The sequence below is a fragment of the Ursus americanus genome, chromosome 20, assembly GCF_024610735.1.
Source record: "Ursus americanus isolate L20-20 chromosome 20, mUrsAme1.1.p, whole genome shotgun sequence".
In the NCBI taxonomy this organism is placed as follows: Eukaryota; Metazoa; Chordata; class Mammalia; order Carnivora; family Ursidae; genus Ursus; species Ursus americanus.
Window position 1 is genome coordinate 55677729 of NC_142146.1, and position 26337 is coordinate 55704065.

At 34.0% G+C, this 26337-nt stretch overlaps 1 long non-coding RNA gene across 2 annotated transcripts in view; it reads left to right on the top strand.

Annotated features, from left to right (window-relative positions):
- LOC123801282 (uncharacterized) overlaps nt 1-25306 on the top strand; it is a 925199-nt gene extending 899893 nt beyond the window's left edge. For both annotated transcript variants that reach the window (XR_015727934.1, XR_015727936.1), the window contains one exon: nt 24104-25306. This is a non-coding gene — a long non-coding RNA (uncharacterized LOC123801282). The remainder of the gene's footprint in view (nt 1-24103) is intronic.
- The last annotated feature ends 1031 nt before the right edge of the window (nt 25307-26337 follow it).

Consider the following 26337-nt stretch of genomic DNA (forward strand, 5'->3'; position numbering starts at 1 on the left):
GTTCCCTCTCTCGCTGGCTGTCTCTATCTCTGTCGAATAAAAAAAAAAAAAAAAAAAAAACTTAAAAAAAAAAACAAAACCTACCAGAACTGATAAATGGATTTAGTAATGTTGTAATATACAAATTCAGCATACAGAAATCCATTGCATTTCTATACACTGCTAATGAAGTAGCAGAAAGAGAAATTAAGAAAACAAACACACCCTTTTACAATTGCACCCAAAATCATAAAATATCTTGGTTAAGGATCTATATTGTGAAAACTATAAAACATTGATGGAAGATACTCTATGCTCATGGATTGGAAGAACAAATATTGTTAAAATGTCTGTATTATCCAAAGCAGTCTACAGATTTAATGCAGTCTCTATTGGAATACCAACAGCATTTTTCACAGGATTAGAACAAATAACAGTAAAATTTGCATGGAACCACAAAAGAACTCAAATAGCCAAAGAAAACTACTAGAGGTATCATATCCCAGATTTCATGATATACTACACCGATGTGGTAATTAAAACAGTACAGTACAAAACAAAAATTGACACATAGGTCAATGGAGGGGAATAGAGAGCCCAGAAATAAACCCAGTTAATATTCTACAAAGCAGTCAAGCATATGCAGTGGGGGAAAAGACAGCCTCTTCAGCAAATGGTCCTGGGAAAACTGGACTGCTTTCTAACACCATACACAAAAATAAAGTCCAAGTGGATTCAAGACCTAAATGTAAGACCCAAAATTGTAAAATTCCTAGAACAGATTTTACACAGCAAAGAAAATCACCAACAAAATGAATAAGGCAACCTACTGAATGGGTGAAGATATTTGTAAATTATGTCTGATAAGGGTTTAATATCCAAAAGAACTTATACAACACCAAAAAAAATCCAATTAAAAATGGACATTTTTTCCAAAGAAGACATGGAGATGGCCAACGGACACATGAAAAGACTTTCAACATCACTAATCATCAGGAATTGCAAGTGAAAATGGTTAAATAAAAAACACAAATAATATTGGTGAGAACGCAAACTGCTGCAGCAACTGTGGAAAACAGTATGTAGTTTCCTCAAAAAATAAAAGCTAGAATTACCATTTGATTCAGTAATTCCATTAGTGGGTATTTACCCAAGGAAAACCAAAACCCTAATTTGAAAAGTTATATGCACCTTTATGCTCATTGCAGCATTATTTACAATAACCAAGATACAGAAAGAACCCAAATATCCATCCATAAGTGAGTGGATAAAGAAGAGGTGATATATACATACAGTGGAATGTTAGCCATAAAAAAGCAGGAAATCTTGGCATTTGCAACAACATGTTGGAACTCGAGTGTGTAATGTTAAGCAAAATAAGCCAGAGAAAGATAACATATGCTTTCACTCATGTGTGGAATTAATGAAACAAAAGAAAAGGAGATTAAAAAAAAAAAAACCTAAACCCAAATACAGAGAACTGATGAATGCCAGAGGGAAAGGGGGGGTTGGGTGAAGTAGGTAAAGGGAATTAAGAGTACAGTTGTCATTATGAGCAGTGAGAAATGTATAGGATTGTTGAACCATTATACACCTAAATCATTAAAATTTGAAGTTAAAAATAGCAGGACTTATCTCTATGGTGCCTATAAGAGATTCACTTCAGACATAGAGACACATGCAGGTTGAACATGAAGGGGTGGAAGAACATTTACCATGTAATGGAAGCAAAAAGAAAGGTAGGATAGCAATATTTAAATCAGACAAAATAGGCTTTAAAACAAAGACTGTGATAAGAGACAAAGGACACTACATAGTCAAAAAGTATCCAACAGGAGAATGTAATAATTGTAAATATTTACACACCCAAAATGGGAGCACCTAAATACATAAAGCAACTATTAAGCAACTAAAGGAAGAAATTGACAGTAATACAGTAATAGTACAGGACTTTAAACCCCACTTATATTAATGGATAGACTATCCAGACAGAAATCAACAAGGAAACAGTGGCTTTGAATGAAGATAAATTATACCAATGGATCTCTCAAATATTTGCAGAACTTTCTTTCCAAAACCAGTGAAATATACATTCTTTTCAAATACACATGAAACATTTTCCAAAATAGATTACATGTTAGTCCACAAGTCAATAAATTTTAAAAGATTGAAATTATATATCTTTTCCAACCACAACTGTATGAAATTATAAATCACAAGAAAAAATCTGGAAACATAAATACGTGGTGACTAAATAGCATGATACTAAAAAATGAATGGGTCTACCAAGAAATCAATAGAAAATCAAAAACACAATGGTTACAAAATCTTTGGAAGGCAGCTAAAGCTATTCTACAATCAAGTGTGGAGCAATTCAGGCCTACCTCAAGAAACAAGCAAAATCCTGACTACACCTCCTAACATTATTCCCAAAGGAGCTAGAACAAGAATAAAGCTTAAACAAGTATAAGGAAGAAAACAGGTAATAATAAAAATAAACATCAACGAAACAAGAAGCTGATTCTTTGAAAAGATAAGTCTAGCTAATGGTTTACCTATTTTATCAAAAAAAAAAGGACTCAAAATCATAAATAAAGGAGGAGAAATATAAAGTATAAGAGAGTATTATGAAAAACTACATGCCAACAAACTGGATGACCTAGAAAAAAGGAGTAAATTCCTGGAAACATACAAACTTCCAAAACTGAGTCAGAAATAGAAAATTGGAAGAAACCAATTACTAGCAATGAAATGGAATCAGTAATTAAGAAACTCCCAAGAAAGAAATGTCCAGGACCAGATAGCTTCACAGGTGAAATCTACGAACATTTAAAGCAGAGTTAATACCGTTTTTTTTTTTCTTCTAGAGAGGTGGGGGAGGGGGAGAGAAAGACTTAAGCAGGCTCCATGCCCAGCATGGAGCTCTACCTAGGACTTGATCTCAAGGTTCTCAGATCATGACCTGTGCCAAAATCAAGAGCTGGATGCTTAACTGACTGAGTCATCCAGGTGCCCCAAGTTAATACCTGTTTTATCAAACTATTCCAAATAATAGAATAGGAAGGGAAACTTCCTAATTCATGCTACAACTCCAGCATTACCCTGACCCCAAAAAACAAACAGACTACAAAATAAGAAAACTACAGGCCAATATCTCTAATGAAGATAGATTTAAAAATCCTCAACAAAATATTAGTAAGCTGAATCCAATACTGCATTAAAAATTTATTCACAATGATCAAGTGAAATTTATTCCACAACTATATGGGTAGTTCAATATTCACAAATTGATCAATGTGATATGTCACATTAATAAGAGAAAGGATAAAAACCAATGGTCCTGTCAATAGAGGCAGAAAAAGCATTTAACAAAATGCAACATCCATTCAATAAAAATTCTCAATGTAAAAACTGAGGAAGCATACCACAGCATAATAAATCCCATATATGAAAAACCCATGGTTAACCAAATTCTTGATGATGAAAAACTGAGAGCTTTTTCTCTAAGGTCAGGAATAAGACAAACATGTCCATTCTTACCACTTTTATTCAACATTGCACTGAAAGTCCTAACCACAGCAATAACAAGAAATAAAAGGCATCCAAATTATTAAGTAAAACTATTTACTGTTAACATGATACTATGTATAGAAAACTCTAAAAACTGCACCAAAAAACTAATAAATTAATAAATGAATTCAGTAAACCTGTAGAATACAAAATTAATATAGAGAAATCTGTTGCTTTTCTATACAGTAATAAAGTAACAAAAAGAGAAATTAAGAAAACAATCCCATTTATAATTACACCAAAAAGAATAAAATGCCTAGCAATAAATTTTTAACCAAGGAAGTGAAAGATCTTCAAAAACTAAAGAAGCCATGAACTATTGCAAAGATAAGATGTCCATACTCTACAAAGCAATCTGCAGATTTAATATAACCCCTATCAAAATACCAACATTTTTCATAGAGTTAGAATAATCCTGAAATTTGTATGGAGCCACAAAGACCCTTGAATACCCAAAGCCATTTTGAGGAAGAAGAACAAAGTTGGAGGTATCACAATCTCAGATTTAAAAATACACTAGTACTGAAAACAGTATGGCTCCAGCACAAAAATAGACACATAAATCAATGGCACAGAATAGAAAGCCCAGAAATAAACCCAACATTTTATGGTCAATATAATCTATGACAAAGGAGGCAAGAAAGTATTTAGGGAAAAGAATACTCTCTTCAACAAATGGGCTGGAAAAACGGGACTACTTTCTTACACCATACATAAAAATAAGTTCAAATAGGATTAAAGACCTGAATATGTGACCTAAAACTATAAAACTCCTTGAAGAAGACAGGCAATAGTTTGGCATAGCCACAGAAACATTTTTCTAGATAGGTCTCTTCAGGCAAGGAAACCAATAAAAAATAAACCATTGAGACTGTACTGAAATAAAAAGCTTTTTACACAGAAAAACAAAAAACCCAAAAAGATTTAAAAAGTGAAAAGACATCCTACTGAATGGAAAAATGTATTTGCAAATGATATATCTCATTAAGGGTTAAATGATATATCTCATATATCAAAATATATGAAGAACTTAACACCAAAAATATTCAATTAAAAAATGGATAAAGAATTTACCAAAGATGATGTAGATGGCCAACAGACACATTCACTAATTATCAGGGAAATGCAAATAAAAACCACAATGATATGTAACCTCACACCCATCAGAATGGCTAGGATAAAAAACACAGGAAATAACAAATGTTGGTGGGAATGCAAATTGGTGTAGCCACTGTGGAAAAGAGTATGAGTGTTCCTCAAAAAATTAAAAATAAAATTATCACATGATCCAGTAATTTCATTATGGAATTTACCCAAAGGAAACAAAAACACTAATTCAAAAAGACATACGCACCCCTGTTTATTGCAGCATTATTTACAATAGCCAAGATATGGAAGCAACACAAGTGTCCACCAACAGATAAATAAAGAAGATGTGGTATATATGAAATATTGAAATATCTCTCAGATGTAAAAGAGAGGAGATCTTGCCATTTGCAAAAGCATTAATGTACCTAGAGGATATAATGTTAACTGAAATATGTCAGAAAAGAAGAAATTCCATATGATTTTACTCATATGTAGAATTTAAGAAACAAAGAGAAAAAGAGTCAAGAGACTCTGAAATACAAAGAAAAATCTGGTGGTTGCCAGAAAGGAAATGGGTGGGTGAAATAGGTAAAAGGATGAAGAGTATATTTATGATAAACGCTGAGTAATGTGTAGAACTTTTGAATAATTATATTACATACCTGAAGCTAATATAACACTGTTAATCCTACTTAAATAAAAAATTGAAAATATTTACTTCTACTTTTAGACTGTTAAACCCTGTGGCAGTAAGTCAAGTTACTTTGCTGACAAATTACTTCATAATTTAATGTGATCTTTTATACACTGACACTACCACCACTCCCACCTTGTTAGTTGGCCATTCTTTCAGGAATTCTCTGTTGTATTCTCCATTGCACTGGTTAGTCATTTTTGTTTTAAAAGAATCTATTCCTGGAATCTTTTTTTAAAGATTTTATATATTTATTTGAGAAAGAGAGAGAGAGCATAAGCACAAGTAGAGCGGCAGAAAGGAGGAGACTGTGTAGCAGGCCCCCCACTGAGCGGAGAGCCCAGATGCTGGGCTCCCAGGATCCTGGAATCACGACCTGAGCCAAAGGCAGAGGCTTAACCAAATGGACCACCCAGGCGCTCCTCCCGGAATCTTTTAAAGCCATGATAACATTGATTGGATATTTATAATATATGCAGAAATTTAGTGTCTTTCATATGGTTCTTTAATCTTTAACCATAAAAAAATAATGAAAGAAGCAGTCTAATTCATTATCTTTTAGAAGAAATTGAGATCAAGAGAAGCTAAGTTACCTAGCTAAATTTACTCAGGAGAGTAAATCTGTACATATAGCCTCTCTCTTTTTCATCCACTCAGTGTACCATATATTGATTGCCTGTTATGTGCCTCTCTTAGTATTAAGTATCGAAGAGTCTAGAAAAATGTGATTCCTTTCCCTGTGGAGTTGACAGTGGCCAAGTGATGGCAATTTTACTAAGGAGTAACAAGGAAACATATACATTATACAAAGCAGGAGTGGGGACAGGGACAAAGCTTTTATTAAGTAACATCTATAAAAAGTTAAGCTGTGATCTGAAAAATAAGATTTAGCTAAATAAACTTATTTATGAAAAACAGGAGTCACTGGACAATGCCTAAAAAGTGACATTTTCGGAGTCTGAGTTTCATAAAATGAAACAAGGATAGTTGCCTGGGTATCAGACAAAGTAAATGGTTGGGTTTTTTTCACTCTATTTTCAAAGTCTCTTTAAATGGTTATTGCTATATATATTGTGTTTGTGGTATTTAAAAAAGGTAAATATATGTCAATATGTTTATTGAAAAAGAATGAGAAAATCATATTTAGCAAAAATAAAAATAAAATACATCTCTGACAGGTAGAGATAACCACCATTAGCTGCTCATTGATGTTCATCCTTTCCAAAGATATCCTCTCTGAATAGGAATGTGTACATTTTTACAGAAAAAAAAAAAAGGATGTAACTAGCATATTGCTGTGAAGCCTTCTCATTAATGTGATATTTAAAATTCTTTTCCATGTGCATAAATTTTCATCTGTAATATAATGCATGAACAGTATATTATATAAAATAGTACTATATAAAAATGGACAGATGACTTAGGATATTCTGAAAATGATATTACTATGCTACTGTGGATAAAAATCACAGTCTAAAGAAGAAGAGGTAAATTATTTAACAACTATTTTGAAACATTTATTAAGTACATGGGAAAAATCTATTTTAATCCTTAACTTTTCTTTTTCTTACACCCTACAGATTTCAACATGAATGACTATTTTGCCTAAATTTATACTCACAAACCTGGAGTAAGACCCAGGTATGACATGAACATGACCTTTCAAATGAGAATATCTGTGACATAAATAAAACTGGGTCTTGCTTAATAAATTACAAATAAGCTCTACTTCATGATTTCATCAGTACTATAAAATATTTCAAGAGAAAATTAGAAACGTACTTGCAACACAGGAGTTGATACCTAAGCAGCTGGTATAAAATAGGAAAATTTCTAACACTCAAATGGAATATCTGGTAAAATTCATGAGCAAAATAAACCCTAAAATACACCTGAAACTCTTTCAGTGAGCCCTGTGGAACACAATCAATCACAGGCACACCCCAAACAGAATCCTCAACTGTTCTGTAAAATTTATCTTCATATTCCTGCTGTGTGACATCAAGCTCACTTCTGATGATGCTATTTCTCTTGCAGCTCTCTTAAAAAGCGTAAGAGAAAATTTTCTGGAGGTGGGACAGGTGCCCTCTTTGTTCATGGCTGTTTCTAGGCCATTCTTCTTTAAAAATATATATATTTTAAATAACCATGTGTTATTCCTTCTTATCACCTATTCCCCTATGCTTCCCTCCCTGCCTCGATCTCCTGTCAACATGGGTTATTACAACATAAAGATGACCCATACATTTTTCTTGCTTCCTTGATCTCCTACCCTGAAATTTGCTTTCCATCCACCGTAGTCACTTGGTTGATGTCGTTACCATCACATGCAGTACTTTTATAACCTCAATTTCAAATATCTCCATTTTCTAATCACCAGTTCTTATCTTTCCAATTCATTCTAATGTCCCACCCTAAACACTTTCTGCCTTCACTTGAACTAACATGCCATTGATGCTACAGCATCCCTCAAACTTATGTCCTCAGTTTCCCCTTTATTCATCATATTCCCAAGGCAAATCATATTTACCCATTTCCGTACATACTTTTTCCCTTGCCACCCTTTTATTTCATTCTACTCACATGAAGAAACTCCAGACTTCTGCTTACCACAGACCTATATTCTGTTTCTGAATATCACTGGAAAAAATACAATCATATTGGGTAGTCTCAAGTTATATGTATTTTTTAAAACACTCTACTAAAATAGCCTTTAATGCAGATGCCAAACAAAACTGCACTTTCTAAACCATTTGCTAGGGAACTCTTCTATACATGGTACTTTCTCTTTAAACCCATTATACCCCCATTAATCTTTATTTTCAGATGATCCCAACAACAAAATATAGCAATTTAAAAACAATTTGTACTAGTTTCCGCTGCTCTTTCATTAGTGATAACATATACTCTTCTCTATGCATAGACTAGCAACTGGGGCTCATACCTCCAATCGTGGTGTATATCCACTCTTACTTTCTCAGGGACACTGTTTCACCAATTCTCTGTGTAAGCAACATGATGGGGACATTTTTTAAAATCTATTTTGTTTACTGTTGAATCCCCAGAACCTATAATGGTATGGTACTTGGAACCTAGTGAATACTAAATGATGAGTGAAAGATAAAATGAAAGAGAATGATATCTCATTTTTACTAATCAAATTTAAGGTACTATTTAACCTGTCAGGGGAAGAATGAAACAATTACTCACTTCCATGGTAGATAGAGATTTGAAATTATTTTTCAAAAACAATCTGACAAAGAATACTAGATTCATAGACTCAAATCCCTGATATGGCAGTCTTACTGTTTGTGGCCTCCTCTAAGTAACAAGGCAACAATTAATATACAATAAAAATCTCTATTTATGCAATGTCGATTTGAGTGAAAAAATTAAAAACAAATATTTAGAATGAATATAATGAGTCTACATGTTTAGGAAATGTGTTATTGCATTCACATGCATAAAGCACTTCTATTTATTTGGAAAATGTTTGATACATGGCCAACTGGTATGCCATTCAAGGTGTGGCACTATCTTTAATCTCTTCCACTTATCTTAACTAATCCACTATAATAACTAATCCACTACCACTAATCTCTTAACCACTGGATTACTCCAGTGGTTCTCCTATGAGAGAACTGGCCAAGAAGTTTTGAACATTTTTTATTATTAGCAATTAAATTCAATACACAAAATACATCTCTCTGCAACATTATTCCTCCCCAAAGTCATGTCTGATTGAAAATCTATGAGCCAGCCACTCACTGCCAGAGCAATCTAACATCATCTCTAAGTGTAAGTGAGAGTCAGCAGCTGGGTTCTTGAGAAGATATATGGGAACTAATCTGGTCTTAAAATTATTTCCTCAATGAAAAAACAGAATGGTGTATGTCTTCAATAATTATACTTATTCATGGTCATATATTTGACTGAAAATTATCTCAAATGTAGTTTTGCTTTTATATATGTACATATTTTATACACACACACAATGTAATAATACAGGCTTCCAGAAAAAAAAAATAATAAAGTCATTTACTTGTGAAATCAAAGCTGCAATATCTGCCTGCTTCACTTGCTGAAGAGAATACTCCAGCTTCTACTTTATGGTTAACAAGACTGAACACATTGAAACATACTTCTCTAGTCACCCAACCTGTAAATTAAATACATCAGCAACGCAATTATTGCACTGTGCTCTTTTCACAGGTATAAATCACAAACAAAAGAATTACAGAACTGAGCAACAAAAACTGTAACTTATGTTTCACTGTTAGTACCTGAAACTTCACAGTACAAACCAGTGTTCTGAAGTTGCAAATAGGTTCCATGGCAGCTATGAGATAACTTCAGGACTAGAAAAGGATTAGACTAGAAAGCAATGATATTTTATGGAAACATTCTTTTTCCTAACTCGTTTGTTGTGTTTTGTACACCTTTGGTCATGCAATTTTTTAAATAAAAATTTAGGAAAATAAAAACCACAATAGTATACTGACAATTCTAAAAGCACCCACCAGAGTTATTATAATAATTTTTATATACAATTATATATAAGTTGTATGTAATTGTATATGTAGTATAATTATAGATGAACTAAATAATGCAGAAAATGTTTAAAGACAAAAAGTGAACATAACTCCTATCCAACCACCAAAAGTCAAGGACTTCCATATTTTGGCAATGTTTTTCATTTCAGGAATTCTTCTTTAAGAAAATCCTAAGGAAAATAATTGTTTTGATTGCAGGTTCATGTTTTCTTTTACTTCCTCTTTCCCATTAAACTTGTTAAATCCTTCCTTGATCTTTTCAGAATAATCCTGCTCTTACCAAATTTCTTTTCACCTGATTTAATAATTTCTATTTTAAAAAACCTTTAGGCTTGCATTATTGTTTATATATTGACCTACTTAACACTATGATACTTTTGTTTTAATAATAAAAATATTTACAGTTATAAGAAGGTATTTTCAAGATAGTTTGTTTCTGTTTTGAATATTGATTTTTCTTCCTTGTATTTCCAACTCCCCTACATATTTAAAGACATAGTAGGTTTCCAAACCATTGTCTGAAAGTGGAATTTTGCATAATTAAATTAGGTTGCAAAGTATTTCCTAGACTTCAGGTTTCAAATAGGATTCTCAGTTCTAGCTGCATAGAATTACCTGATGGGGGGGAAATATACCAGGTAATCAGTCCCCATCCTTAGATTCTATTTTAGTTGCTTTGTATGAAGCTGAATCAAGATTTTTTTATGTTCCCTGAGTGGTTTTAATATAAAATCAGGATTAAGGACTATTTAATTTAGGGGTACAGATTGAAATCAGAATATAGACAAAATGATTTGGGCAAATAAAGTCTAAAAGTGTAAACAGTTTGTCACTACAATTTTTAATTATCTTTCTGACCAATGATTTCAGTAACTGTTTTCCTAATTTCCCAATTTTATTAATTTTATAAATTTAAAATCAGAATTCAAAATAATTTGTTAATTATAGGATACTCTAAAAATACACAAAAAACATCTGTTGTCCCTAAGTGTGGGGAACAATTCCCATCAAGTTCATTTTGCCACTGTCTTATTTTCAGGATTTTACTTTATGGAAAACCAACTGTCTAAAACTGTCTTACCACTCCTAGCTCAACTTATTGCAGGATAAATCTCTTTGGTCAAGAAATAAGGAGAAAATCAGTGACCAACTGAAAAAAAAAAATGACCAACACTCATCCAATAGATCAAATATTCTTTATCCTGGCAGGGCATAAAATTCAACTTCTAACAAAATAAAGGTTCCCAGATGATATGCGCAAGATCCTGGATCAGTGGATCTGAGTTAAAGTCCTGCTTTTCTGTATTTTTTAAAGCTCTAACAGTGATTCCAGTGTGCATTCAAAGAGAAGAGCCACAATCGCTAAGGAATAAAAGCTTTGATTTACTATGGCTAATTTAAATCATGAGCCATTGGAGGTGAGGCCATCTAAACTGCTCTCTTTCAAAGGATAAAACATACAAATGCATCATTTGCATATTTTGAATCCCAAATTAGCTTTATATCCTTGCTATTTATCAAAATTTGTCAAAGACAATGATGAATTAGCATGATGAATGTCTCTTGATTTTCTGGTTGTTAATAAGTTTGTTGCTATTAATGTTATCATTTTGATTTTAGATACTTTTTAGGTATCAAGTATTTCAGTTGAAAAAGATTCTTCTATTGGCTAGAGTTAAAAATGATTTTTATGTGAGCACTTAATATGTGAAATAAAACTTAACAGACATAAAGGGAAACCTACACAGTAATACAATAGAAGGGGAATTTAATATTCCCACTTTAATCAATAAATCATTGAGATAAAAAAAATAAAGCATTGGCTTTAAGTGACACATTAGATCAGATGGATTTGACATACAAATCTTCTATCCTAAAATTAAAAAACACTCATTCTTAAGTGCAAATGAAACATTCTAAAAGACAGATTATATGTTAGGCCAAAAAACACATCTCAGTAAATTTTAGAAGATTGTAATCATAATGGAGCACCTTTTCTTACCACAATGGTATGAAACTAGAAATCAATCACAAAAAAAATTGAAATATTCAAACATATGTGGAGATTACATAACAAGCTACTAAATAGTCAAGTCAATAAAAAAACAAAAGAGAATTCAAAAAGTACCTTGACTGAAATTAAAATTAGAGTACAAGATATGAAAACTTATAAGATATTCCAAAAGCAGTTCCCAGGGGGAAATTCATACTGATAAACACCTAAATCAAGAAACAAGATGATCTCAAACAACCAAACATTATGACTTAGTTAACTAGAAAATACAAAGCCCAAACTTAGTAGAAGAAAAAAAATAACCAAGATTAGAATGGAAATAAATGTAATAGAGACTAATGAGATAATAGAAAAGAACAATGAAACTAGGAGCTGGTTCTTTAAAACATTAACCCAAACCTTTACCTACACTAAGAAAAAAAAATAAATCAAGGGAAAGAAGAAATGTTACAACTCATAAATACAAAATACAAGAGGTTACTATGAACAATTATAGTCCAACAAATTGGACAACCTAGATGAATTGGATAAATTACTGGAAATATATAACCTGCATCTTGAAGAAAAAGAAAATCTGAACAGACCAGTTACTGAAAGGAGATTGAATGAGTAGTCAAAATTCCTCAGGACCAGACTGCTCTATGGTGGTGAATGCTACCAAATGTTTTTAAAAGAATTAATGCCAATCCTCAAACTCTTCCAAAAAGTAAAAGAGGGACCACGTTCAAACTCCTTGTATAGGGCCAGCAATTTCCTCATCCCAAAATGAGAAAAAGAAGACATGAGAAAGAAAATTATAGGCCAATATCCCAGTGAACATACTCACAAAAATCCTCAACAAAATATTAGCAAACCAAGTTCAACAATATATGAAAAAGAACATACACCATTTGTTACAGATTATCTCAAAAAAAGCAAAAAATACATTGTCAAAATTTAATATCAATTCATGATAAAAACTCAACAAACTAGGTACAGAGGAAATGTATATTTCACCATAATAAAAGCCATATATGATAAGTCTACAGCTAACATCAAACTATGGTAAAAAGCTGAAAACTTGTGGTTTAAGATTGGGAACAAAACAAGGATGCCGACTCTTGGCACTTTTCTTTAACTAATATTACAAGTCCTAGCTTCAGAAATCAGACAAGAAAAAAAGAGAAGGAAAAGGCATCCAAATTGGTTCATATATATATATATATATATATATACACACACACACACACACAATATATATACACACACATATATATATAAAATATGTGTGTGTATATATATACTTGCAGATGACATAATTTTATGTATAAAAAGCCCTAAAAACTGCAAAAAAAAAACTTTTTAATTAAAAAAAAGGTCTATCTCCAATGTGGGGCTTGAACTCACAACCCTAAGATCAAGAGTCACATGCTCTACCAACTAAGTTAACCAGGCACTCCTCAAAAAGCTCTTATAATAAACTAATTCAGTAAAGTTGCAGAACACAAAACTAGTACAAAAAATCCATAGCATTTCCAAATACTAATAACAAATTATCAACAAAATTTAAAAAATGTTCCCATTTACAATTGCATCAAAAAGACTACAGTTGTATCAAAAAGAATACCTAGGAAAAGGAAAACAAAAATACTGATTCAAAGGAATACATGCACCCCAATGTTCATAGCAACATTATCAAAAACAGCCAAATTATGGGAAAAGCCAAAATGTCCATTGACCAATGAATAGATAAAAAAAGATGTGGTGTGTATATATGTACACATACATATGTATACACATATATACACATACACACAATGGAATATTACTCAGCCATAAAAATGAAATTTTGCCATTTGCAATGATGTGGATGGAATTAGAGAGTATTATTCTGTCAAGTAAGTCAGAGAAAGACAAATCCCATATGATTTCACTGATATGTGGGATTTAAGAAACAAATGAACATTGCAGGGGGAAGAGAGGCAAACCAAGAAACAGACAATTAACAATAGAGAACAAACAGGGTTGCTGGAGGGAGGTGGGGGGAGTGAGGGGATAGTGATGAGTTAAATAGGTGCCAGGCATTAAGGAGGGACTTGTGATGATCACCAGGTGTTGTATGTAAGTGATGAATCACTAAATTCTACACCTGAAACTAATATTACACTGCATGTTAACTGAAATTTCAATAAAAACTTAGGGGAAAAAAATACCAATGAATAAATTTAACCAAGGAGGTTAAAAATTTGTACACTGAAAGTATAGGACACTGATGAAAGAAATTGAAGCATGGGGTGCCTGGGTGGCTCAGTCAGTTAAGCTTCTGTCTTTGGCTCAGGCCATGATCCCAGGGTCCTGGGATAAAGCCCCACATCAGGCTCCCTGCTCAGTGGGAAGTCTGCTTCTCCCTCTCCCTCTGTCTCTCTCCCAAGGTTGTACTCTCTCTCAAATAAAAAATAAAATCTGTTAAAAAATTGAAGACACAAATAAATGGAAAGATATTCTAAGCTCATGGGTTGGAATAATATTAAAATGTCCATACCACCCAAAGCAATCTACAGATTCAGTGCAATTCCTATCAAAATTCTAATAGCATTTTTCACAGAAATAAAACAATCCTAAAATTTGGAATCCTGAACAATCCTAAAATGGAACCACAAATGATACTGAGTAGCCATGCAATCTTGAGAAAGAATAACAAAGCTGAAGGCATCAAACTGCATGATTTCAATTTTATAAAACTAGAGAGATTTTAAAAATATGGGGTTGGCATAAAAACGTATATATAGACAAATGTAATGGAATAAACAGCCCAGAAATAAGCCCATATGTCTATATGATCAACTAATTTATATCAGAGTCAAGAATATACAATGGAGAAAGCATAATTCTCAAATATTGCAAAAACTGGTGAGCCCAAGCAAATGAATGAAAGTGGACCAGTATCTTCTACCATATACAAAAATTAATTCAAAATGGATTAAAGACTCGACAGTAAGACTTGAAACTGTAATATTCCTAGAAGAAAATATAGGCAGTGAGCTTGGTGAATTTGTCTTGGCAATGATTTTTTTGATAACAAAAGCAAAAGCAACAAAAGTAAAAACAAGCAGGACTACAACAAAATAATAGCTTCTGCACAGGAAAAAAAAAAATGTAAAAGCAACCTACCAGATGGGAGAAATGTTCACAATCCTGTATCTGATACAGAATTAATATCCAAAATAACTCCTACAACACAATAGCAAAAAAAAAAAAAAAATCCTATTAAACAATGGACAGAGGATCTGAATAGTTCTGAAGAAGACACACAGATGGCCAAAAAGACCATGAAGAGGTACTCAACATCACTAATCATCAAGGAAATGCAAATCACAACCACAATGAAATATCACTTCACATCTCTTAGAATGGTCATTAACAAAAAGAAAAGAAATGTGTTGGCAAGAATGGGGAGAAAAGTGTGCATTATTGGTGGGAATATAAACTGTTACAGACACTATAGAAAACAGTATGGAATTTCCTTAAAATGTTAAAATTGAACTATCCTATAATCCAACAATTTCACTTCTGAGTATCCAAAGAAAACAAAAACAATAACTCAAAAAGATACATATACCCAATGTTCATTATAGTATTTACAATAATCAAGACATGAAAGCAACCTAAGTATCCAACAATGGGTGAATGGATAAAGAAAATGTGGTATATGGGGGTGCCTGGGTGATTCAGTCGATCTGGTGGTCTAGGTGGTCAGCATCTGACTCTGCTTGGGATTCTCTCCCTCTCTTTCCCTCAGCCCCTCCCCTGCTTGATCTTTCGAGCTCTCTCTCTCTCTCTCTCTCTCCCTTAAGAAAGAGAGAGAGAGAAGAGAGAAAGAAGAGAGAGAGGGAGGGAGGGAAGGAAGGAAGGAAAGAAGGAAGGAAGGAAGGAAGGAAGGAAGGAAGGAAGGAAGGAAAGAAAGAAAGAAAGAAAGAAAGAAAGAAAGAAAGAAAGAAAGAAAGAAAACAAGAAAACGCAGTGTGTGTGTGTAATATTATCCACCCATAAAAAGAATGAAATCTTACCATTTGTGACAATATGGGTGGACCTCAAGGGCATTATGCTAAATGAAAGACAAATACAATATGATTTCTCCTTTATGTGGAATCTAAAAAATAAATACATAAATAAATTCATAAGGAAGATTGGTAGTTACTAGAGGCAGGGGGCAGTGTGTGGGCCAAAAGGGTGAAGGTGTTCAAAAGTTACAAATTTTTGAATCCAGTTATAAAATAAATAAGTTATGAAGTTATCCAGTTATAAAATAAGTAAGTCCAGGGCATGTAATGTAGAGCATAGTGACTATGGGTAACAATAGTGTGTTATGTATTTGGAAGTTTCTAAAAGAGTATATATTAGAAGTTATAAGAAGAAACAAAAATGTGATAATGGTTGTTAACCTGACTTATTATGCTGATCATTTCATACAAATATCAAATCATGTTGTACACCTGAAACTAATATGTTAAAATTTTTAAATGATTTTTGCTGTTAATTTTGAAGATATGTCTATAGAAATACAAAATGTTTTAAAAGTCATATCAAAATTACATAGTAAGAGGTTCTGATTAATGTGGGCAATGTAGGAAGATCTTGAACTCATCTCTTCTCACAAACATACCTAATATACAGTTATGTATGAAACAATTTCCTCTGGGGAAACAAAAACATAAACAAAAAACTAAGGCCTTTCTAAGTGGCAACGACACATCAGGCGAATTGAGAAAACCACATTGAAGGGAGGAGAAGCTAGGACACAATTTCACCATAAACCCCACTCCCAGTATAATGACCCACAGTCAGGAGGGAACTCAAAACCTGAAGCTCTTCCCTCAGGAGTAAAGGACTTTAACCTCACACTGGGTATCCAAACTTTTAAGAGCTGCACCTGAGAAATGAGCACTCAAAACTTTGAGCTTTGAAAACCAATGGGGCTTGCATCCTCAAGACCTATCATACTGTAGTGATCTGAAAAAAAGATTCACCCACCCCAGAGCCCAGCTCAGAGGCATCTGGTCAGGCTCAGACTTTGTTTATATGAATGCATCAGCCTGAGAGACAAGCATCTAATTTAACACATACGTCTAAGAGCCTGCTGGAAAACTCCAGGGACAGATATTGGTTGAGACCACATTTATGCACTCCCTCTGCTTTTCTCTAGGCAGTGAGCACTATCTTTTTTCCCTATCTTTATGCTCCCCTACTGCCTTCCACTAGCTGGCGGGCACCATCTCTTTTTTCTCTTCTTTTTCTTTTTTTACTCATCTTTTCCCCATGGGCACCATATTTACACTCCTCTGTCTTAATGTTGTCTTGCTACAGTCACTAAGCACCATCTTCACACTCTCTCCCTGCTATGCTCCAGAGTACAACTATCTCCTAGAAGGAGGCTTTTGCATTATATCTGGTGACCGGATTTTTGTAGCTGCTCTCTGTGGGGCATTCCTTGATCACCTGGCCAGGTGAAGCTTGGTTCCAGGGTACAATGGGACTGTAACAATTGGAGAAACAGTTATGATAGGCTACCACTTTCAGGCACCTGCACAGAGTGTGGACTGAAATACAACCCTAGTCTTTCTAAGAGGCCTAATTGCTTTTCCAGGACCTTTGGTTTAAGGGGCAGACTTCTACAATAGATATCTAGCAACCTACAGAAGTGCTATCAGTTAATAGAGGCCAGCGGATGCAATATTTGTGCTTTCCCTCTGCCTTGCCCCAACTTGCAAGGGTCTTTCAGATAGGAGCTTATAATCTTGTGGGGCACTCATATTTTTTGCTGTCACCAGGGTTTACCCTCTACATCACCTTGCTCTGGTAACCAGCAGAACTTACACTTGTAGGTCCTATAGGACTGTAACCAATGGAGAAAAAGCAAGAGACAACAGACCCTATTCAGTCTTTCTCTGGAAAAAAAAGCCTTTAAGCTTATCATCATAGCTGTAGCTTGAGGGGTATGATTCTAATGAAGCACATATCTAAGGGGCTGTTATCCTTTCCAGAGAAGTCAGAGGGTGCTATTTTTGTGCTCTCCCTCTGCTGCACTCCAGACCACCAGTATCTTCAAAGCGGAACTCACATGTGCTTGCTGCCCTAGTTTTTGCATCTGCTGCCCAGGGGATACTCCTCGACTGTCTTGATATGGTGGCAAAGGGGTGTGTGTGTGTGTGTATTCTTGGGTCCCATGGGACAGTAACAATCAAAGAACATTTTTTGGCAGGCCAGTACCCAATGGGGCACTTCACAGACAGCTGACTGAAAACACACCACCAAGTCATTTGGTTTAAGGGCCCTATTTGATGGTCCTGGAGCTACAGCCTAAGGAGCAGGCTTCAAGCTTGGACACATCTAGGGTCCTATGGAACTACTCTGAGTCTATAGGCAAGTGGATGCCATTATTGAATTCTCCTTCTATTACACTACAGCTCACTGGTATTTCCTAGAAAAGAGCTTATAGAGTTACCTGGATTTCTGATTTTTTTTGACTGTTGCTTAGGGGACACCTCCAGGCCACTTGGGTCTGGTGGCCAGTGGGATTTAGCTTAGGTTCCCTGAGACTTATATATATCTACATACTTTAAAAGCTGCTGCCTAAGAGTATAGCTTCCAATCAGGTGTAGTCTAGGTGCTGACTGAGATCCTCCCCTTTGGGACACTGACAGGTCTTAGCACACCCTCAGCTAATGTGAACTATTAAAAATATAATATGCTGCTTGAACAATCACAAAGGTTTGAGAGACAACAAAGAGCTAGGGCAGAGTTGAACAATAAGATTCATGTCCTACAAAGGCCATTCCTTCAAGACTGGGAGAGTTGGTTGTTTCATGCATTACATAGAAAGCAACATACAGAGCAAATCAAAATGAGCAACAGAGCAATATGTTCCAAATATAAAGTCAAGATAAAACCCGAGATAAAAATCTACAATTAAGATAAATTATTTACCTAATAGAGCTCAAAGTAATTATTTTTAAAAAGAGTTTATTTATTTATTTGACGAAGGGGAGCGACAGAGGGAGAGGGAGCAGCAGGCTCCCCACTGAGCAGGGAGCCCAACCAGGGAGCCCAACACGGGGCTCTATCCCAGAACCCTGGGATCATGACCCATGCCCAAGGCAGATGCCCAACCAACTGAGCCTCCCAGGCACCCCTGAGTTCAAAGTAATTATAAAGATGCTCACTGAACTCAGGAAGAGAATGAACACATTGAGCACTTCAACAAAGAGATAAAAAATTTAAGAAAGTACCAAAGAGAAGTCACAAAGCTAATAAAAACAATAACTGAACTAAAAAATATTGAAGGGTTCCACAGCAGAATATATAATCAAGAGAGAATTGGTGAAGTCAAAGACAAGGCTGTGAAACTCATCCAATCAGAGAAACAGAAAAAAATAATGTAAAGGGAAGATAGCCTAAGGGACCTACACGACAACATCAAGCAGACTAACAATCACATTATGAGGGTCCACAAAGTAGAAGACTGAGAGAAAGAAGCAAAACCTTATTTGAAGAAATAGGAGATGAAAACATCCCTAATGTAGGAAAAGAAACAGACATCAGATTCAGAAAGTTCAGATGTTACAACCAAGATGAACCTAAAGACACCCACAACCAAGATATATTAATTAAAATGTTGAAACATAAAGACAAGGAGAGAATCTTAAAAGAAGCAAGAGAAAAACAACTTGTTACATAGAAAGGAATCCCCATAATGCTATCTGCTGACTTTGCAACAGGAAGTTGTAAGCTGGAAAGGAGTGGCATGTTATATCTCAGTGCTCAAAGAAAAGAAAAATTCTTCTAACCAAGATACTACCCAGGAAAATTATCATTCTGAATTAAAGGAGAGATAACAAGGTTTTTAGACAAGCACAATCTAAAGGAGTTCATCATCGCTAAACCAGTCTCACGAGAAATGTTAAAGGAACTTCCCTAAACTGCTAAGAAGGGACACTATTGAGTAACAAGAGAACCATGAAAGAATAAATCCCACTGGAAAGTTAAACAAATAGTAAAAAAAAATGGATGATCACTTCAAAGCTAGTATGAAGGTTAAAAGACAAAAGTACTAAAAATAACTGTTACCACGATAGTTAAGAGAGAGACAAGGTAAAAAGATGTAAAATGTGACATCAAAAACATAATGGGGAGGAAAGTAAAAAACAGAGTTTTAGAATGTGAACATACTTAATAGTTGATAACTTAAATAGACTGTTATGGATATATGTGCTATATGTAATCCTCATAGTAATCACAAAGCAAAGTCCTATATTAGATATACAAAAGATAAAGGAATCTAAGCGTACCACTAAGTCATCAAGTCACAAAGGAAAAGAGAGAGGAAGAAGAGAAAAAAGAGGAATTATAAAACAGAAAACAATGAACAGAATGGCAATAATTACATATCTATCTATAATTACTTAAAAATGAACTAAATTCTCCAATAAAAGAGTAAATGAATTTTTTAAAAAGACCAATCCATATGCTGCCTATAAAACACTCAATTCAGATGCAAGACCACACACAGACTGAAAGTGAATAGAAAAAGGTATTCCAAGCAAATGGCAACAAAAAGCTAGGAGATATACTTAGAAGAAATAGATTTTAAAGTAAGTAAAAAGTAAAGTGCAATGATTTTAGTAAGAAACAAAGAAGGGCATTATATAACAATAAAGGATTCAATCCAAGAAGAGGATATATTTGTAAATATATATGCAACCAACATAAGAGTATCTAAATATATAAAGCAAGTGTTAACAGACCTGAAAGAAATAACAATACACAATAATAGTATAGAACTTTATAACCCACTTACATCAATGGATATGTCATCTAGACAGAAAATCAATAAGGAAACATTGGCCTTACACATCATGTTTGACCAGATAGACTTATCAGATACATACAGAACATCCCATTCTAAACCAACAGAACATACATTCTTATCAAGTGCACATGGAACATAATCCAGGATACATCATATCTTAGGTCACAAAGCAAGTCTTAATAAATTCAAGATTGAAATTATAACATTTTTTTCTGACCTCAATCATATGAAACTAGAAGTCAGTAACAAGAAGAAAATAAAAATTAAGAAATGTGTGGAGACTAAGACACATGCTCCTGAACCAAGGAATCAAAAAAGAAATCAAAGGAGAAATTAAAAAAAAAAATACCTTGAGACAAATAAAAATGTGTATGAAACAAACCAAATTTATAAGATGAAGCAAAAACAGTTCTGAGAGAAGTTAAAAAAATTGCTCAACATAAAGAAATGAGAAAAATCTCAAATAAAGAACCTAACTTTACACTTCAAGGAAGTAGAGCAAATGCAGCTCAAAGTTATTAGAAGGAAAAAAAATAACAAAGATCATACAGAAATAAATGAAAAATGGACTAAGAAGAGACAATAGAAAAGATCAATGAAACCAAAGGTAGTTCTTCAGTTCTTTCAAAAAGTAAAATTGACAAGCCTTTAGCTAGATTAACCAAGAAAAAAAAAAATAATAATAACTCAAAATGAGAAGAGTATATGTTAAAACTAGTACCACAATAATAAAAAGGATAACAGCTACTTTGAACAACTATATACCAACAAATTAGACAATCTAGAAAAAATGGATAAATTCCTAGAAACATACAACTTACCAAGACTGAATCATGAAGAAATAGAAAATCTGAACAGACCTGTTACTAGTAAGGAGATTGAACAAGAACTCAAAACCCTCCCAAAAAACAAAAGTCCCAGATGAACAACAGCTGCACTGGAGAATTCTACCATACATTCAAAGAATTAATACCAATGCTTCTCTCTTCCAAAAATAAAAGAGAACATGCTTCCAATTCCATTTTATAAGGCCAGCATTACTAAAATCAAAACCAGACAAGGATGTTATGAGAAAAGAAAATGACAAATATCCCTAATGAACATAAATACAAAAATCCTCCACAAAATATTAACTAACCAGTCAACATTACATTAAAAGGATCATACACACAATCAAGTGGGATTTATCCCAGGGTTGCAAGGATGATTTGATATCCACAAATCAATTTTATACACCACACTAACAAAATAAAGACTAGCAATCATATGATCATCTCACTAAATTCATAAAAAGCGTGTGACAAAACAACATCATTTATAATAAAAGTGTCAACAAAGTGGGTATAGAGGAAACAATAAATGCCCTGTATAACAAGCCCACAGTTAACATCATACTCAGTAATAAAAAGCTGAAAGCTTTTCTTCTAAGATCAGGAACAAGACAAAAATTCCCTCTCACCACTTTTATTCAACATAATATTGGAAGTCCCAGCCAGAAAAATTAGGCAAGAAAAAAATTTTAAAAACACATCCAAATAGGAAAGAAATAATAAAATTGTATTTGCAGATGACATGATTTTACATATAGTAAGCCCTAAAGACTCCAATAATTCTGAATTCATTTATTAGTTCTAAATTCTTTTACTCTAAAAGTTACAAGATACAAAATCAATATATAAATAAGTCCAGTTTGACAGCCCCACCCGTAACTATGCTGCATTGCAGCCACACACTGCAGCTGGGCCAAGCGGCAATGCTGCCTACTCCCATGCCTCAGGACAGGTACGTTGCAGTCAGACAGGGCATCAGCCCCACCAACACCGGTACCGCGGATGAGTGCTCATAATGATTTCCTCTGAAAATCAGCAGGACTGAACTACAGGAGAGCTAAAGGGCTATAGGAAACTAAAACTTTTTCTTAAAGGGCCAGACTACTATATGACTTGGTCAGAGACCCAGAACAATGGCAGCAGTTTGAATAGTACCTGGATTATATCTAAAGAAAATGTATTGAATAATATGAGGCCATCTGTCTATGAAAGTGATCTGTAGGAGATTTCTCAAGGAGAAAAACGTCAGAAAAAGAACGAAGTAAAGAAATATACCTGATAAAGAGTTAAATGTAATAATCATAAATATGTTCGCTGGACTCGAGAGAAGAGCAGATGAACCGAGTGAAAAATTTAACAAAGAAATAGAAAATACAAAAAAGAACTTATCAGAGCATGAAAATCAATAACTGAAATTAAAAAATTAGAGTAGAGGGAATAAACAGCAGATTAGAGGATGCAGAAGAATGGATGAATAATCTAGAAGACAGGGTAGTAGAAACCAACCCAAGCTGAAGACCAAAAAACAAAACAAAACAAAAACAAGAGAGATCATCCCTTTAAATAGGTATGAAACATTCTCTGATATAAACACATGTTAGGACACAAGTCTCAATAAATTTAAGAAGACTAAAATCATATCAAGCATTTTTTTCTGACCACATGGTATGAAATAAGAAATCAGTCATAAGAAAAAAGCTGGAAAGAATACCAATAAATGAAGGCTATACAACAGTCTACTAAACAATAAACGAGTCAACCAAGAAATCAAAGATGAAAAAAATTTTAAAAACATGAAAAATGAAAATGAAAACACAAGAATTCAAAATCTTTGGAATGCAGCAAAGCAACTCTAAGAGGTAAGTTTATAGCAATACAGGTCTACTTCCAGAAAGAAGAAAAATCTCAATCTATTCTGACACCCAAAGAACATGAAAAAGAATCACAAATTTAATGGGATGAAGAAAATAAGAAGAACATGTGAGTAGAAACAAATGAAATGGAGACTAAAAAAACAATAGAAAACATCAATAAAACAAAAAGCTGGGTCTTTGAAAAGATAATCAAAATTTATAAAATTTTAGCAAAATTCATCAAGAGAGAGGGGAGAGGACCCAAATATATAAAATCAGAAATGAAAAAGAAGTTACAAAGACCACCACAGAAATACAAATTATTTTAAGAGACTAATACAAAAAATTACACACCAACGAATTAAACAACCTGGAAGCAATGGATAAATTCATGGAAACATACTATCCTTCAACACTGAATTATGAAGAAATAGAAAATCTGACCACACTGATTACTAGTAGTGAAACTGATGGTAACACAAAGTTCCCAACAAACCAAAATCCAGGACCAGATGGCTTCACAGGTAAATTCTACAAAAAATTTAAAGACAAGTTAATTCTTATCCTTCTCAAACTATTCCAAAAAATAGAAAAGGAAAGAATGCTTCCAAATTTATTCTAAGCGGCCAGCATTTTTTTTATTGAAGTATTAAATTTTATTTCATTGTCTTTTTAGATTCTTGCTGGATAAGGACACAGAACCTTCTCACAGTTGCCCCCTCTGCAGAACAACACAGAGTTACCCCTCAGACAGCTGCTTTTTTTCTTTCCCTGTTGAATGCTCTGGGATCTTCTGGGTTTTAAGTACTCCTGGAATCTGTAATTTGGTGATGAAAATGCTCATAGTACTAATAATAAAGTGTGAGATGGTATTGGATCTGTAAATGCCCATGATTCTGGTTGTCCTACCTCACAGTTCACAGTTTGTTTTGGTTTGGGGCATGTGACAAAGCCCTGGAGGCATGGTGTAGTTCTTCAAGGGCCAGCCGCAAAATGGGTGACCTTGGTGACCATTTTGCCTGGTCTCTCCTCTGACTGGAAAATTGCTATAGCATTTCCCGCAGACAGTCCCTGCTCCCCTATACCAGTGTGTTCCTAGCCTGCAGACTGGGCATTAGTGCCCAGCTGGTGCCAGCCCTGTCCACTCACACCCACCTCTCCTATGGGCTTAGACAGCAGGGCCCAGTCAGAGCACAGACCCGAAAGCCTTGCTGTGGTCACTTCCATGCCTTAGTCTAGTCGTGCAGACCATCGGTAGTGGTTTCCCTTGGGTTGCCTTGATACCAAAAGCAGACAGACAATACAAAAAAATTACAGACCAATGTCACCGTTGAACATAGATGCAAAAATCCTCAACATATTAGAAAAGTGAATTGAACAATACATTAAAAGGATAATTCACCACAATCAAATGGGGTTTATTTCAGTGATGCAAAGGGGTTGATATGATACAACATCAAAAAACAAACAAAAGCAAATAAATCTGATGAAAATACAGTCAGAGGACCTGAGTAGAGATTTTCCAAAGAATGCCCACATGAAGATGGCCAAGAGATAAATGAATAGATGCTCGACATCACTAACCATCAGGTAAATGTATATTGAAACCCAATGAGATATCATCCCATACCAGTCTGAATGGCTAGTATCAAAAAGACAAGAAATAACAAATGCTGACAAGAATGTGGAGAAAGTGGGATTCCCATGCCCTATTGGTGGAAATAAATTGGTGTATCCACTATGAAAAACATTATGTAGGACTTCTTAAAAATAGAAATACCATACAATTTTATAATTCCACTCTGGGCATTTACCCGAAGAAAATGAAAACACTAGGTGTGCCTGGGTGGCACAGTCAGTTAAGCATCTGATTCTTGTTTTCGGCTCACATCATGATCTCCAGATCGTGAGATGGAGCCCTATATTGGGCTCCATGCTCATTGTGGAGTCTGCTTGGGATTCAATGAGAAGAATTTAATCTTGAATGCTGGAGAATGGAATTTTTTTAAATAAAAAGTTGGTGGGGTGTGCCTGGATGGCTCAGGACATGATCTAGTTCTAAGATCTAGCCCCGCATCAGGCTCCATGCTCAGCACGGAGTCTGCTTGTCCCTCTCTCTCCCTTTCTGCCTCTTTCCCACAGGTGCATGCTTTCTCTAAACTAAAAAAAAATCTTTATAAAAAAGGTAAACTTTGTTAAGATGTGAAGTACAATTGAATAGACTTTGATGCACATTTTTCTAATATTTTCAAATATTAGAAACTGTCATGCAGTTAGTGTTTCTAAAAAAGGATTATTACATAATTTTAAATATTTTCTTGATTACTTAATAACAATTTAACAGTGTTAGAATTACATGAAATGATTTATCATTTTTTGAAGTTTGATTTATGTGAACGCTTTATCATAGATAAAATGTGATTAGTAGTAACTGATTTTGCAAACCCTAAATTTTAGGTCACAATTGCTTATTACAATAGATGTCATAGTGTGTAAATTCTGGTTGTGGAATGTATTCCCGTATCTTGGACATTGTTTAACTTTAGAGAAAGTTAGTAATAGTTTATGTAAGATTTCAGTCTTCATTATCACTGCTGTCTTAGTGGTGATTTCCAATGAACTTAAAAAACCTGACCAGATCCCTAAAAGGTATCACAAATACACCCATATCTTTTTCAAAAATGTTGATAGATACATGCACAACCCAAGTCTTTGTTTTGCTAACTGAAAACTAATTTTATTTACATAATTACATATATAATTTTACAACAGTAAAATTTTCTTGAAAATTTGTTTTTACTGTCTCAAGAAAAACCTTTTGGAACGCATTTTAAAAACATTTAGATCACCAATTCTCTTTATTTCCTTGAGCTATTAATAATTAAAGCATGTCCACACAATTAATTGCTA